At 49.2% G+C, this 17,086-nt stretch overlaps 1 long non-coding RNA gene across 1 annotated transcript in view; it reads right to left on the bottom strand.

Moving 5' to 3' along the window:
- Window positions 1–1,182: 1,182 nt before the first annotated feature.
- LOC140907848 (uncharacterized) overlaps window positions 1,183–17,086 on the bottom strand; it is a 120,287-nt gene continuing 104,383 nt past the window's right edge. The window contains exon 5 of the long non-coding RNA XR_012157656.2: window positions 1,183–1,411. This is a non-coding gene — a long non-coding RNA (uncharacterized LOC140907848). The remainder of the gene's footprint in view (window positions 1,412–17,086) is intronic.

The raw sequence follows: 17,086 nt of genomic DNA, 5'->3' as shown, positions 1-17,086 counted from the left end.
ACACTAGACCCCTTTGGTCCACGCTGGCAGTGTCAAGGGGCCTGACGGTGGGTGAGAATGTTACACCCAGAGAGATTTTATTGGGATGAAGTGCAAGGAGGATGCTTGCAACATCCAATGCCAGTGCAGAGCATGGATTTGCAAACCTTCAGCATAGAATTGTTTCAAGTTAAAGCTAAGCACATGCAGGTAATACACACTGGGAGAATTTATTTGTATTTATTTTTGGTTTACCATGCAAATACAAAAGCACTGTTCCTTGGTTTGATTTCCCATGAAAGATTTCTGCACCTGTCAGCCATTCCGACCCACTGAGCCCTGGAGGCAGAGTTACATTTATCCAAAGCGATGCCACCTGACTAGGTCTTGCTTCCCTGCCAGCTGCCTTCTTAAGAGCAAGATTTTCGAGAGTTCCTCAAAGAGCAGGAAGAGAAGTCTTGATGGTGGCATTTTACCAGAGTACGTGGAGTGGGTGTCGTATACAGTGACGGTACAGGGGACCATAGCTCTGCAAACGTCTTCATGAGCGTAAATGCCAATAATCTGACAAAAAGAGGACAAGGGCAAGATTTCTGTCATCTCCGGCAGATCCTCAGCTGATATAAATTAGCCCAGCTCTATTGAAGCCAATGGAACTAGGCCCATTTACATCAGCTGAGGGTCTTTCCCTGGCCAGTCTGCTAAAAGACATTTGCTATGAAGGGCCTGATGCAAAGCCCTCTAAAATCAATGGAAAGAAAGACTCCCAGTAAATTCAGTGGGCGCTGGATGAGGCCCCAAATTGGTTGTGTAATTATTGACATCACAGAAGCCAAAACATCTGAACTCCTTGCCAGCACCAGAAACAAAGAACCATTAGTGTCTAAACCGTGTGGTTAGCTCTGCTCATTTTGATTAGCAAGCCAGCGAGATCCCCGGATGAAAGCTGCAGTAGAAATAGGGAGTGGAATATAGCAGCTCTAGAACAGTGGTCTCCAAACTTTCTGGCTCGCGCACCCACAGGGTGAAGACCGGAAGACCTGCCACAGACGCGCCACCGACGGAAGAAGAACGGAAGACCCGCCGCAGGCAGGCAGGCCGCCGGAGGGGAATTCCAGCCGTGGACGTGCAGAGCTGCCGCTGAAGGAAAAGAAAGGCGGAGTGCTCTCCGGTGGCACTCCTGCTGCTGCACACCCCCTGGGATCATCTCGCGCACCCCGGTTTGGAGACCACTGCTCGAGAAAAGGTATGCCGTTACGCTGATCAGTATTGTCTCCTTGTTTCCTCATGCTCCCCCGTCGGTCTGTCTACATCCACCTGTTGTCTGGCTGACACTTAGATTGTAAGCTCCTTGGGGCAGGGACCATCCTTTTGTTGTTTGTCCAGCACCTAGCGCTGAGGGGACTTGGTCCGTGGTTGCGGCCTCTAGGCACTATGGCAATACAAATAACAATAAAATGGATGTTGGTGTGGTCAGAGAGAATGGGATGGTTTTATAGATTAAGGCACTAGACTGGGACCTTGGTAATCTAGGTTGGGTTCCCAGGTTCCTGGGTGACCCTAGGCAAGCGTGTCTCTGCGGCGTGGTAGGTGTTGTGTACAGATAACGAACACTGATCCAGACTGAATGTGTTCTGTATGCCGAGAGAGTGAGCAGGAATGTACCGAGGCAGCTCAGGAGCGGGCAAGTCGACACTTTCATCGACCCCTGGAATCTAAGCTGTGGTTAATTAGCTTAATGAGCTGGTTGCCATATAGCCAAATGGAGGATTTCTTCTGCAGACTGTGCAGTTGCAGTCACTGCCTGAGTCTGACTGGAATTGAGGTTTCTCCTAAAACAATATGTAGGTGAGGGAACAAAGAATGTATTTGCCCTACAACGAAAGTCAGTGGAATGTGTCCCGGGTCATTGTCTAGTGGCTAATGCAGAGCACAAGGAGTTAGCAGAGCTGGGTTCTATTCCCAGCTCTGGCACAGGTGCGCCATATGACCATGGGCCAATCACCTGACTGCTCTGTGCCTCAGTTTCCCCACTCATCAAAGGGAGGTAGCCATTCCCACCTTAGCATGCCGGTGCCCTTCGGCAGGTACTGGAGAAAAACACAGCCCTGTTATTCAGTTAGGATTAGATGCTGACTTTAGGCAAAGGCTGGTGTGTAAGTTGCCTCTCCCCAGGAGTAGCACTGCGGAGTCTCATGCCTCAGGTCCTCCCCTGCTTCCCCCTCAGTCCCAGGCGAGGTAGTAACTCACTGCCAGCCTGCATCAGTGATCCATTATTAGCCGCTCCACACAACATTAGCTCTTCTACTCTGGACAGCAAGTGGAGGGGCGAGCCAAAGCCCTGTCCACTCTCCCCCCCCCCACCACCACCACCACACACAGGGCAGGAAGTAATGAATCCAAGCAGCGGTGTAAGGGGAGTGGTTACTCCAAGTGACAGTCTAGGTCTCAGCCATCCTTAGGAATGAATTCAAATCTCTGGCATCAACAATGCGAGTCTTCAAGAAGCGTTTCCTTCCTGAGGCCCTGTGTAGCTTTGATTTACTGTCCTTATTACAGACCACTGATCTATAATAATAATAATTAATAATACTTTGCAAGCCAAAACGTTCAGCTAGTAGGCCATGGGGCCATTTCTGTGCTGCCCCGCCCTCCCTTGTTTTGAAGTGGTCTAAATGTTACGTGCGGATTTAAGATCTCCCCCAGTGTTGCCTTTTTACCATGAAGGGATTAGAAAGCTAAAGAGGCAGGCATTTGACTGTTGTCTTTATTACAGAGCAAATCCTTCTTAATCTACCAGTTCATCCCAGCAGCTGAGCCGGAAAGGAAAAGCAATTGTTAACCAGCGGCTCCCATTGAGCCAGATGCAAAGTCAGCGGGCTCTGGAGCACGGAAGATTCCAGTGGCAGCAACGGTTGGTCTACATTGCAATTAAACACCTGCTGACTAGGACTCGCAGGGCTGGGGCGATGGAGCTGTTAAATTGTGACGGCTCTGGGGCACTGCGCCCTCGCAGGGTCTCGCAGCCTGGGATCCAGCCCAAGCCTGAACGTCTGCACGGCAGGTAAACAGCCCAGCAGGCGGAGTCTGAGTCAGCGGGTACAGGCCGGTCGTGGCTGTTTAATTGCCGTGTGGACGTACTCGATGAATCCCAAATGAACTGTGGCTGATGCAGTGCAGTGCATAGGGAAGTAACCCCAGTGGAGCCATGGTGCCAGCTGTCCCTGCTGGCATCACGCTCCGGCTGTGCATTGCAGGGAGCCGTCAGACCTCAAGGGCTTGGATGGGGCTGGGGCGACGCAGCAAGGTGGTTGTGTTACAGGGGGAGTTTGACCCACGCTGCCTTTAGAACGCATTTTATTGAGTCTGCTTCCCCCTTCCTAGAAACCAGCTCTGTAATTGTCATTCCCTAGAAAAAGAGCAGGTTGCCTTTCCCCCACCCTTTGTCTGCCTGGCCTCTCGAAAGTGCAAACGCTTTGGGCAGGGATCGGCTCTTACCATGGGTCTAGCACAATGAAGCCCCCATCTTACTTGAGGTCTGTAGGTGCTACCATAACACAGCTCATTAATGGCACTGATCTGGCACGGGAACCGGTTGGAGGAGGGTGGGAATGCCCTGCCGTGCTGAAGTGCAAGGGCGGGGAGGGTAGCTGCACTGTCTAGCAATACTAGCTGTCGTTTTACGTGGGACATGTTCTTTCACTTCATCAGTGAAGGCGGATGGTCCGGTAGAGACCGTGCTACCGTGGAGGCCTGGGTACAAGTCCTAGCTTTGCCGTAAGCTTCCTGTGTGAGCGTGGGTAAGTCACTTAGCTGCTCTGTGCCTCACCTCCCCATCTATAAAACAGGGGGCTGGGGGGAGACTAGCCCATCCTTACTCCCACAGGTAGAGTGAGGATAAATCCATTAAAGACAGTGAGATGCTCAGATATTATGGCGGTGATGTGGGCTTTGTTATCTTACACAGGCCTCAGATAATGGCAGTTGCCACCGAAAGAGGGGGAAGGCAGACAGAGAAACCAGGGAAAGGGAAGCACAATACAAGTTCAGTTGTCTCAAATTCCCTGCGCCCTGTCAAATTATAGCTCTGAACATTGCATTGGTTAGTTTCAGTGGGCCTGGGTCTGCAGCCACTGAAGTCTACTGGTGCTTTGCTATTGCTTTTCCTCTAAGCAGGATCAGGCCTTATCTTCCCAAAGTTATATCTATGCAGCTACACCAGATGACATCAGATGAGGGTTTGGCCCAGAGTTTTGCATTATGTGGGAGCTTACTTTGGTGGATTTACTTTGCCTGGCTGTTCAGCTAGTTTAAAAAAAAAAGAAAAAAAAAAGACTTCTACGTTTTCAAAGTTTACCATGGGCATGTTTCCAAGGGCAATTGACATTTGTGTTTTTTACCACTTTCTCAGCTGTTAGGCAGTTTTCAAAGTAAAATGTAGGTCTTGCCAGCCATTAACGAACAACAGCAACAACAAAAAACCCGTATTCGGGTTCTACCGAATGTCCCCCCTAGGCACAACTATAACTGCCTGGTTCTTCCATAATTTATAACAGTGATCGGTCTGTAATTCTCATCCAGACCTGATGAAGAAAAGCAAGTGTCAAGGACCAGTGAGATGCCACATGTAGGAGTCTCCGGTAGCTTCAGAGATCAATGCAGAGATGTTTACTGTTCCCAGGGCAACCAGCAAACGCAGCCTCTGAAGCCTGGTTTATCATTAGATTGGCATCCACCAATCCTTTCGTGGAGGAGGGTATCTCAAGGAATTGTTGGAGACTCAGCGCTGAATTTGTTTGCCCTAAACTGGCCTGAGGTTCAAATCTCAACATCACCTGAGAGCGTCGCTTCAGGAGAAAATCAATATAGGAACAAAAGAGGGAGAGAGTTTCCTTTCCCCCCACACAGAGCTTCATAAGACGCTGCCTGAAATAATGAGGCTCCCTTTGGTTAAATCCTGAGCATTTTCAATACAGTATAAGACACAATAAGCAGCATGCCACCTTGAAGAGAAAAAGAGGTCAAAATCTGACCCCTAGTGGTGGTTACTGGTAATGACTAGACTGCAGCTGCAATGAATGACTGAACGAAAGCAAGAGAACATAAGGGGTCAGAGAGATGCTGTCCCATGACGTACAAGCATGTCCTAGGGCAGGGCTTCGTTGGGCTGCATGGTGGTGTCCTCCCTTCCAAGCATACAAAATAGCTATCAAATCCCAGTTCCTAAGCTTGTTTTCAGCTGAGTTCTGTCTAGCAACCTTGAGGCTTAGCACCAAGAAATCCCTTCCAGGTCCACACGTGAATACCATGGACATGTTCCATGCTCTGAACTGCAGCGTGTGCTTTATAATGGCAATTTGCCTTCATGCTGTGGTCTGCAGGGAGACTGCACGGTCATTCATTAGTTTGTGTATATGTGAACAGCTGCCCTTTGCTATATATAATCAGAACTGCTCTGCTGTGTGTCATAGACCCTGTACTGTTAACACAGAAGGGAGGGGTGTTGTTTTTCAGTTCAAGTGGTGAGAGGCTGTGCTTTTGAGTGGAAGGGTCTGAGGTCTATCCCCACTACTGCTATCAAGTTCCTGGTGGTAATGGATTTGCTAGCCTCTTGGGGTACATATTGTCCAGTTGTCATAAATGGTCTTGAGACTGCTTTCCCTACCCTTTACCCCATCTTGTCCTCCCTCCATGTGCTTCCGCTCCCTTGCCTCATCTCTTCTCTTTCTCCTATTCCCCCCCACACTTTATCCTCTTCTCCTCCTTGCTCTCCTCATCTCTCTCTCACCCCCTCCAGCTTGCCAGGCAGGGTGTGGCATCTTACAGATTACAGTAGCTGGCTCTGGAGGTTGGCAGCATTTTCCCACTGATACAGAATCAGGAAATAAGGGGATCGTAGAATCATAGAATATCAGGGTTGGATCAGGAGGTCATCTAGTCCAACCCGCTGCTCAAAGCAGGACCAGTCCCCAACTAAATCATCCCAGCCAGGGCTTTGTCAACCCGGGCCTTAAAAACCTCTAAGGAAGGAGATTCCACCACCTCCCTAGGTAACCCATTCCAGTGCTTCACCACCCTCCTAATGAAATAGTTTTTCCTAATATCCAACCTAGACCTAAATATCCCCCACTGCAACCTTGTTCTGTCATCTGCCACCACTGAGAAGAGCCGAGCTCCATCCTCTTTGGAACCCCCTTCAGGTAGTTGAAGGCTGCTGTAAATTGCCCTGAAGCATTCAGCACCCCAGTGCAGTTATGAGCAGAGGTGCAAGAGGTGAAACCATACAGGAAATGGTAGGACAGTGGAGTGGGCAAGGTGAGAATACATGGGACCTGCAGAGACACTGACAGGGAAGCCCATAGGCTAGTAAAAAGCCACGGGAGGTGCCCCTGCTGAGAACTGGCTGAAAGTGTGGGTACATGCCTGTGTGGTGGGGTGGACGTGCCTTGCACTTGTCCAGGCAAGGGAAAGGCTGATTCCTTGCAAAGAGAACCAGGTGCCCACAAGCCACAAAGTGTGTATGGATATGACAGTCACCATCTCGGCTGGCACTCAGGGGACTACTGACTCGGGGACCGCTGGAGCTCAAAGCAGGAGCTGCTGCAGCTTGAGCGAAAGCTGTCCAACTGGGATTGGCACAATTCCTACCCTTTGTGGGTCAGGCACAGCTGGGGACTGTAACACACCCTCAGAAACCTCTCTGGATCAAGAGGAAGGCCCCTGAACTGAAAGATGCAGAAAGGGCAGGATGGCCAGGCTTCCTTCCCCATCAAGGAGGGAGCATGAGCATTGCCCCCCCAAACTGGGTACATCACAGAGGTGACACACAGAGGGGGGGCACCCAGATTTCTCCCTTAGCCTGGCTTTCTCCCCACAGAGGAACGTGGGGGGAGCAGGGCCAGCGGTGATGCCAGGTGCTCTGTGCCCGCTGGTCAGTTTCCCCCTCATGGGCTGCGAAACAGGAGGACAGGCAAGCGGCGCCCTAGGAGAGCCAGGTGGCTGAGCTGTTTCCCAAGCATCTGTGCAGTGTGCAGCCCAGGTGAGTGACGGGGTGAATTACTTCTGGGAGAACTGGAATTCTGCACCTGGCTCAGCTGCTAGGTGGGGGAACGGGACTGGGGCCAGGTCAGACCCACTCTCAGGAACCTCCCCGGTTGCAGGAAGCTCTGCACCTCTCCCCTGCTTCCTGCCCCCATCTCTCCTCCACCACAACCGGGAGGAGTCACTGTACTGGGAGCTTCCCCCAGCTCAACCCCCTTGCATTCAGACCCTACACACACAAACCCAAAACCTTCCCCACTGACCCCCCACCAACCAGGACCCCTCTGTCAAGCCTCCTCCACACTTGAATCCCTATCCCACCAAGCCTCCCTCCCTGCATTCAGAAGCCTCCGCGCCGAGCATCACCCTACACCCCTTGCCCCCCCACCCAATATAGAAGTCAAACTACAATATAGAAGTTTGTACTCAAAGGTATGAAATCTTTTCTCTAGGCTTGGAGCAGCTGCTAGAGAAGCTCTCAGATGACCGTAGACTTCAGTTACCCTTGGAGCTTTTAATTGGAGCTGAGATATGCTGCAGGTCGGGTTAGAACACCTCCAGTGAGTGACAGAAGGATTAGCAAGCAGGAGTGCAGAGGCAAGGCTGTGCAAAGGGTAGTTCAAACAGTTCCAGTGGGGTCAGGCCCAGAAAGAGCCTTCTATTTTTAAAATTTTTTTACTGCTCTCTCTTTTCTTCCATCCTGAGGACCGTCTCTGTAACTACTGCCTTAGTGTGACCTCGCCTTCATTGACCACATCTGCATTCCTGAGCGGTGGCTCATTAGTTTCCCCTGAACTACCGCTCTGAGTTTCACAGAGCTATTTTGGGGCTGGCCATTCACCTGATTTCCCCCCAGAGTTTCACAGAGATATTAGTGTGATCATTCACCCGCTACAGCATCTTTCCAAGCCTAGGAATTAATTTGTGAAGAGCTTGGTGGGCGAATTCTTCCAGTCAGCCATGATTTCCATCATGGATACCTACAAGCACAAGAGCAGAGCTCAACCAGGCCCATAAAAAAGAAGATTAAAAAAACGTGCCAGTGGTTTATAAAGGTTCTTGAAACATGCAAAGGTTTGACCATGTTCCTGGTGAACAAGCCACAGATGGTTCTGCTACTCCCAGGTCTGAGCCTTCTTTAGTTAGTGAGGATGTTGGTTTGGGTTTGTCACACTTGCTGGGTGCTGAAGACTCTGCATCCAGTACGGAGCTTGGCATTGACTTGTTGGATTCTGAAGTCTTTGATTCTGGGACAGAAAGTTGCCCGTTGGTTACTACTGCAACTGTTATGGAGGTGGACACTGGAAATGGTTTGACAATTGAAAGCACGGGGCAGAACGGTGCCTTTGACAAGGCATATCCAGCTACTTGGCTACAAGTAATGGATTCTGTTCACTGATTTTGGTGGGAAGTCCCATTGTTAATTTGGAACAAGACTTTTCACCAAGCAAACTCAAAGGAAGACAAGTATTAAAATTGTGGGTCTTTGGCAAACTCCTAATAGGGAGTTACGCCAGCTATCTTGGTTGTAGAATTCGACTCTTGCCTTCTTGTTCTGTTTCACTTCTTTGCTTTTCCAACCAAATTCCTCATCTTCCCTTGCAAACTGTAAAACTAGACAGTCCTAGGAATGTAATTATGGGGGTTTCCTTGAATTGTTTGCAAGGTATGAGAGTGTGTTGTGAGATCATCTGCAAGCTATTAAGGCCGGTGCTGCAAACGTGACATACCTCTCAAGTGGAATACAAAGTGAATGTACAGGGAGGATCACAAGAAAAGTACAGCAGACTATTTTTGACAGGGTTAAGAAAGCTAATAACTTTTCTGTTGTATTTGTGTAACCCTTCTGCCAGGTGGAGCCAGCAGCAACCAGGGCTGGGTTCAATATCTGGGGCTTTCTTTTCAAGAGTACAACACAGAACCAGCTCAAGCCCGCACCCAGTAACCTGGGAAAATTACACACCACCCCTGGGCGCCTCTGAGAGGCAATACTTCCCCTCTCGCAAGCACAGAGTCTGAGTGTAGAAAAGAAGCTTTTAACGACAGGAGGGAAGTCACCCGACTAATTAGGGAAAATGCTACAAGCGGGATGCGTAATCTTAAAACAGTGAACAGGAAACCCACCCCAGAGTGCGTGGGGAGGTGCCTTCCACCTCATGTGCTTGAGTTTTACAACCAACAGTTCCTCTCCTGTGCCTCTCTCTGCTCCCTCACCAAACCCCACTCACAGTGGTTGTTCTTGGTCCGCAAGGACCCAGGGTTCAGAGGTGCATCTGTGTGAGTTCACCTTCCATCCAGGGAAGACGGCACCTGGTTTGCTCTGCCATCTGAGCACTTGCTCTGGCTGGCCACCCAGCCAGTGGCTGTTCCTCTCTGCTGACTGCCTCTCCAGCTGGAGATCCTCTCCGCTGGCCGCCCCACCAGCCGCGGTTCCTCTCCGCTGGCTGCCCCACCAGCCGCGGTTCCTCTCCGCTGGCCGTCTCACCAGCCGCTGTTCCTCTCCGCTGGCCGCCCCACCAGCCGCGGTTCCTCTCCGCTGGCCGCCCCACCAACCGCGGTTCCTCTCCGCTGGCCGCCCCACCAACCGCGGTTCCTCTCCGCTGGCCGCCCCACCAACCGCGGTTCCTCTCCGCTGGCCGCCCCACCAACCGCGGTTCCTCTCCGCTGGCCGCCCCACCAACCGCGGTTCCTCTCCGCTGGCCGCCCCACCAACCGCGGTTCCTCTCCGCTAGCCGCCCCACCAACCACGGTTCCTCTCCGCTAGCCGCCCCACCAACCGCGGTTCCTCTCCGCTAGCCGCCCCACCAGCCGCGGTTCCTCTCCGCTAGCCGCCCCACCAACCGCGGTTCCTCTCCACTGGCTGCCCCACCAGCCGCGGTTCCTCTCCGCTGGCCGTCTCACCAGCCGCTTATTCTGCTCACCACTGTGCTAGCCGCTCGTTCTCCAGCCAACTGTCAGTCACCTTCTGCTGCCACCTCCGCACATCAGCCTCTTAGTGATTTGTCAGCTCTTTGCAGACTGGGCAGAAACGCTGCCCCACCACAAGTTGCTTCAGCTCTCATTTGAGCACTTTAACTTAACAAAAGGCTCCTCACAAAGCCTATTTAGCTCAGTCTTTGAACAGTGGTGAGAAACAGGTTTAACCCGACCAGGGACCCTTAGGGAAAGTCCATACCTCCTGGCTGGGACATCTGTCCTGACCCCTCTTACTTTTACAGGAGTCTAGCATTCGAGCCCCTGGCTTAGTGAGTTCCTTTTAGCTGAGGGTGACCCCTCAATTGGGACAAGCTCAGCACAGGTCTGCTCCCCTTTAGTCATACAATGAAGGTAACAACATTTCACTACCCCTGCATTCCATATTAAGGTGATTTGTAACCCATCACCAGCCAAAGCTGATCACTTGGAGCTACACAACTCCTGTCTGCTATATACCCACGCAGAGTAGGTGTGTTCTTATAAATACAGTTTGCTCCTGAAGTCTCTCCCACTCCCAAACTAGCTGTCAGGAGATAGTTCATTCAGATTCTGCTTACATCTGATGGCACTCTAGACCTCTCCTGAGCAGAACAAATGCCTTGGTGTTAAGGTATGATGAGGTTTCAAACGACAGGCTGAAGATTGCTGAGAGCTTTGTTCATTTCACTGATACCCACACTGAAACATGCGACAAATGTGCTTGGGAGTAGAAACGGAGAATGCAGAGGATTGTACTGAGTGGGACTTGTAAGAGGATAATTATTATTTTGGTTCCTTCCATGCCCTATAACTGGGACCTGGAAACAGGGGAATAGTCACTGGTTCTGTCAGGCAGAGCACAGCAGCAGGAGCTGTGTAGCACTGCATGCTGGGAATTAGAAATGAAGGAACAAAGTTTCCCTTCTCTAGACTAGCTTCTCTAGACTAGAAGGAATATATGTCCCATCTCCATGCTTAGCAGAACTGCACAAATGTCCTTAATGGAGCTTCAAGTTCTGGACCCCATTCTGTCCCCATTCTTTGCCATTGCCTGAAAGCGAGAAGGTTCGCATGAGAGCTGGACGGGACTCTGATGTTCTGTTTCACAGGAACTTCTGTAACTGGTTTTAATTGGTTTGAAATGGAATACCATTTTTTTTTCTTCTAAACTGGCTGCAAAACAAAATTCTGGAAGGGAAAATTAGTGTTGGGTTGATCAAAATGTTTCTTTTTGGTAAAATCAAATCTTTAAAATGGGGGCTAATGATACTGACCTAATTAATATATATTAATATTATAATAATTTGATATATAATATGCTATTATTGTTTATATGAATAATTCATTATATTATAATATTTATATATAAGCACCTAGATATTCTTTAATGCAATACTTACAGATGCACTTTGTGTTCTGTATCCTTGCTGTGGTACTTCCCTTGTGCTCTTTTTAAAATTCACATTAAGTAAAAATGTTTATCTGCTGTGCTCTCACTTGAAAATATCTGTCATCTCGAAAACCTGCCAAATCCTTAGCAATTAAATAAATAATACAACCTTATGTCAAACAGAAGCTACCCTGCAAAGCTGCTGGCTCCTTGTGGTGTAGGATGTTTTCATTTATTTAACTTTTGTAAAGCAGGACTTGGGGAGATGTATTTAACCAGCGGGTGCGGACAATGGAAGCATGGGTTTGCACAGCCAGCCCGAATGCTGGCAAACAGCATGGGAATTCGGACCCGGCTCCTCTGCTGGTGGAAAATGCTGATTTCCACCACATATCTGGCCTGGAATTCCCACGCAACCTGCCAGCATTTGAGCTCACTGTTTGGTCAACCATCAGAATCTGTAAACTGATGATGATTTACACCAGCCGGAAATCAGCCTTTAGAAAGTTTGACTCCCACGCTGCCTGTCCTGAAGCGCTGAAAGCATAAGCCTCTAGCAGGGCTGGCTGGAACAAGTCGAGGGTGGGTGAGAGCTGTTTTACTTCTGCCTTGGAATGAAACCAAGATGCTTAGAACTGATTTGTGAAAAAACATCCAAGAGGGAAACCCAACCCAGAATGGCCAATAGCCCAGTGGTTAGGACAGGCACCTGCTTTGTAGCAGGGACTTGAACTTGGGTCTGCCACGAGTGTCCTACCCACTGGGCTAGTGGCCATTCTCATCCTCTACTCCCCCAACCATCACCAGAAATTCCATCCTGGAGCTGAGAACCAGTTTCAACATATTGGCATTTTCAGAAGAAAAAAGACTCTCGCTGACAAATTCCCAACCTGCTGTATCCTCGACAGAGTGAGCTAAAGGACTACCACCCCTAAATGGCAGAGGCCTGACTCCTGTCTGCCGAGGGTCAGGCCTACAGTGGCCATGTGTTATACACAGTGGGCTACACAATCAGACAGGCGTTCCAGCAATAGGCATTATTAACAGGTTTCACTGTTTCACTTCGACGGCTTAAGATGCTATTTAGCCTGTGCCCGCCTACCACCTAGCTCATTAAAAAGTGACATCCTCTTCAATTACTGCAGATTTCAGATGCAATTTGCTACCCCATTAACCACCACCTAAGTGAGCAGTAAAATGCCATTAAAAATCGGAGAAAACCCTAGAACCCGACTCTGCCATCAGCTTCACTGGCTGTCATTTTCCATACAAAAAATAGTTTGTCACTCTGCAACCCGAGTCACAGGAAAATTAATCAGCTCACCCTTCAATGTAACTCATATGCCGCGTGTAGCCACGCAGGAGCCATGTGATTATAGGGTCAATGGGTTCCCGGGGTCAGCAGAGTGCAGGCTGGCTTGGTCATTAGTGGCTGGGAAACTCATTAAAGTTTTATGCACGTTTAAAAATAAAAAACGCTTTTGCCTCTTACAGTTTGATGTGAGAACAGCCCAGCTCCCAGGCAATTATACTGATCAGAAACATTTTCTTCCTGCCACATGAATTAGCAGGTGGAGAAACTGGAGAAGCAAGTGTAGGCACCAGCCATATTAACCAGCGGGTGTATGTTTTTCAACGACATATGTTTAGTAATCAATGCGTAGTTGGCAGATACATTTAGTTTCTTTCCTTCGTTCTTTGCTACAGTTTCCCCTCAGGAGCTTGTTAAATTCTGATTTTTCTGTGTTAAACATGGACAAGAACTAGAATAGGGATGACTGAGCCAGGCTGGGGTGCATGCCTATTGTCTATCTATCTATGTATCTAAATTATTATAGCACAGCATCTGAGCTCTTTTAACATATTTATCTTCATCAGGCTGCTCCAAGGAAGGACAGCACTATTATCCCCATTTTGTGGATGGGCAACTGAGGCCCAGAGTGACTTAGGGCCAGATTTTCAAAGGCATTTAGGTACCCAAGGCTGGAGACAGGCAGCTAGTGGGATTATCAAAAGCACCTAGGTGCCTAACTTCCATTGATTTCAATTGGGTCAAGTCCCTGCTTCATCACAAATGTCGTATGTGACCGTGGGCAAGTCCAAACTCCAAGGCTAATGGCCTAACCCCTGGACCATCCTTTCTCTTAATGCAAACCTAGTGGGGCTTATGGGAGCCCAGTCAGTGGTGCAAAAGTTGACTTCTGCAGACCTGTTACCGGACTTTAGCCAGACCTTCAAATGATAGAAAGTGACTTACTGACACCAATGGTGCTATGTTTCTTTTCACCCACTGAGGAGCTGGCCCCAGTCTTTGTGAATATATGTTTAACCCTTCTGCCAGGTGGAGCCAGCAGCAACCAGGGCCAGGTTCAATATCTAGGGGTTCCTTTTCAACAATACAACACAGAACCAGCTCAAGCCCCCACCCAGTAACCTGGGAAAATTACACACCACCCCTGGACGCCTCTGAGAGGCAATACTTCCCCTCTCGCAAGCACAGAGGCTGAGTGTAGAAAAGAAGCTTTTAATGACAGGAGGGAAATCACCTGACTAATTAGGGAAAATGCCACAGGTAGGATTCATAAACCAAACATTGTGAGCAGGACTCCCACCCAGAGTGCGGGGGGCAGAGTCTTCTGCCTCATGTTCTTGAGTTCTATAACCAAAAGGTCCTTTTCTGTGCCCACCTCTGCTCCTTCACCATACCCCACTCACAGTGGTTGTCCTTGGTCCATGAAGACCCAGGGTTCAGACGTGCATCTGTGAGTTCACCTCCCACCCAGAGAAGAAGGCCCCTGGCTTGCTCCGCCGTCTGAGCACTTGCTCTGGCTGGCCGCCCAGGTAGTCACTGTTCCTCTCTGCTGGCTGCCCCACCAGCCGCTGTTCCTCCCTGCCTGGCCGCCCTGCCAGCCGCTGCCCCTCTCCTCCTGGCTGCCCCCCCAGCCGCTGCTCCTCCCCACCTGGCTGCCCCCTCAGCCACTGCTCCTCCCCACCTGGCCACCCCGCTAGCTGCTGCTCCTGTCCTCCTGGCTGCCCCGCCAACTGCTGCTCCTCCCGGCCTGGCCGTCCTACCAACCCCTGCTCCTCACCTCCTGGCCGTCCAGCCAGCCGCTGCTCCTCCCCGCCTGGCTGCCCCGCCAGCTGCTGCTGGCTTAAATCCATTACCAACATGGGATCCTGTCCCGCAATCTGATCTGATTTGCTCCTCATGGCTGCATGAAGCCACAGTGAAGACAGTGGGAAAGCATGGAGGCACAGGGGGTCTGAAGCACATAGATTGTGGGATCAAGACCCAAGGCCATTACATTAACCAAGAGGACAAAGGCTCTCTATCCCACTGCCAGCCCCTGAGCTGTCCAGTCAGCAGTAAATGTGTTGCTGGGAAGCACACACTGAGAGCAGAGAGGGTCACCATATCTTTTATTAAGGGACTCTCCACAGACAAGACGACGTGGCAGAAAGACTCAGTCAAACTTTCTAAAGGCTGATTCCCAGCTGGTGTAAATCATCATCAGTTTACAGATTCTGATGGCTGACCAAACAGTGACTGGACTTGATTCAACATTCTATGGGAAGCCAGTGCAGAGAGTGGAGGACTGGTTTCATCTCCCCTCAAAGCCATTTGACTGGGGAGCCCCATCTATGGAGGCCTGTATCGCTCAAGTCTAGAGAGAGACCCCTTCTTTCCTGTCTATCTTTCAGTTTAGATTACTAGATTTAAGGCTTGATTTTTTAATGGGGCCTGCCCTTTTGCAGGAGCAACTTTGTGCGTTCAGTTAATTGTGAATGGCACCATTTATACACCTAACCAACTGACTGTGTCCTCAGATCATGTTGTTGGAGTCTCAGCATCTGCAGAGGTGCGGAGTTGGATCTGCAGGAAATGGATATGGGAATTGACTATAAGGCCCTGCACTGGATCTTAACCTGTGGTTGCTGTTGGTGTGAGTGGGAAGTCGGTAATGATGACCAAAGGGAGGGCAGGAAGGAGTGAAATCCTGGCTCCGTGGAGGTGAGTGGCAGGTCCTGTGTTCTAATCCTGAATCTGCTGCTCAGATGTCATTTAATAGCTCAGCTGCAGTTTCTCCCTGTGTCAAATGGGAATGATAATACTTCTCTGCCTCAGCAGGGGTGTTGGGAGAATTCATTCATCCGTGCTGAAGCTCTCTTGAACATACAAACCCAGTATCAGTTCTAAATGCTAATCGCAGAGTGTGAAGTCTACGTCTTTTGTGTATATAATAGTTTCTCCTTGTATCTTTCACGGTTTGATGGCATTTAGGTAATAATAGAAGAGTCCTGCTAATTTAAACACCTATGATTTCTATGTCTCTTAACGGAGATGTGCAGTGTGTAACCTTGGGAAACAATTATCTATCTTCCATTGCAAAGGTTAATTCTAGGCTTGTATGAGGATCATAGTACTCTGTACATTTCTTCCATTCTTTCTTAGCCATCAGAGTTGAAAACGACTTACTAAGTCATCTAAGTCTATCTGGCTGCCAATGAATGTTTGTTCCCTACAGTACATTTTCTAATGATTTATCCCACATGCTTTTAAGTATCTGAAGCAATGAGGCTTCCAGCACTTCCCTCTTCTCTCAGTGTAAAATGGATTGGTGCATTTACTTTTGTCATCCAAAACAGCTCTGCAGACAGAAAATACTGTCCTTAAAACGACTGGCACGGAAGAGAAGGGGGGAAAAGGTCAATTCCAGTTGATTTGCTTGCTGATATAGCTCTTGTATGGAGAAGGCAACATAATGGGTAATATTTTCATAAGTGACTTAGGAGCCTAAATCCCATTGAAAATTTTACCTGATGAGACTAATGAGTCAGCACAGCAATACCTAAAGTGTAGTTTGTTCTGTGTTTGTACCGCATTTAGCACACTGGGCTCTGACCCATGACTGGGGAACCGTGGTGCTACCTATGCAGAAGAATCAATAATCTCCCATCTGTATGTATCCATCTGCCTCTTGTCTTATATTTAGATTGTTAGTACCATGCGTCAAGGACCATCTTTTTTGTGCTGTGTTTGTACAGCACCTTGCACAATGGGGTCCTGGCTCCTAAATAATAAAATAATAAGTGCCATTATTTTGCTTTCACAAGTAAGGGAGCTGAAAGTGCGACTTGACTTTACTACAAAAGAGTTGAGCATAGGAAAATGTGTCACTGTTGCATGGCAGGGGAGTGCACTTGCTGACTCCTGCATGCCGCGACCAGGTAGCCCACTCAGGGATGCCAGGATCGGGAGGACTACTGCTTTGTGTAAGCACACAGTCCAACTCCCATTTGAACCCTCTCTAAGCACTGTAATTGCCTTTTAACTTTGGCTGCCCCTCAAGTCGTTACAATGGTTCTTAAAAGCCAAAGCTCTCGGTAGCTATTACTCTCAGCGACATGGTGGCAGGAAATAAATCAATGGAGACACAGCAGTCCAACCAATCGGTGGCTGGCACAAACAGAACACTGCAAGAGTACATTCACTTAAAGCTGCACTTTATTTTGTCTCAAGCATTTGCACACATCTGGAACTGGTTAGTAAAACACCCCCGAAATCAATAATGATCGAAGTCTGGAGTGGTTTTCAAGTGGTACAACAACAGTCGTCCAATTGGCCAGTCTTTCAGCTGCTGTTGGGGACCCTAAAATATGTCCATGAAGTGTTCCTGAAGCACACTCCATACTACTCCCCTTATTTAAGAGCATAAGAAC

Source organism: Lepidochelys kempii, chromosome 2, assembly GCF_965140285.1.
Source record: "Lepidochelys kempii isolate rLepKem1 chromosome 2, rLepKem1.hap1, whole genome shotgun sequence".
Lineage (NCBI taxonomy): Eukaryota > Metazoa > Chordata > Testudines > Cheloniidae > Lepidochelys > Lepidochelys kempii.
The sequence above is the reverse complement of the archived record's forward strand: the minus strand, read 5'-3'. Positions and strand labels throughout refer to the sequence as shown.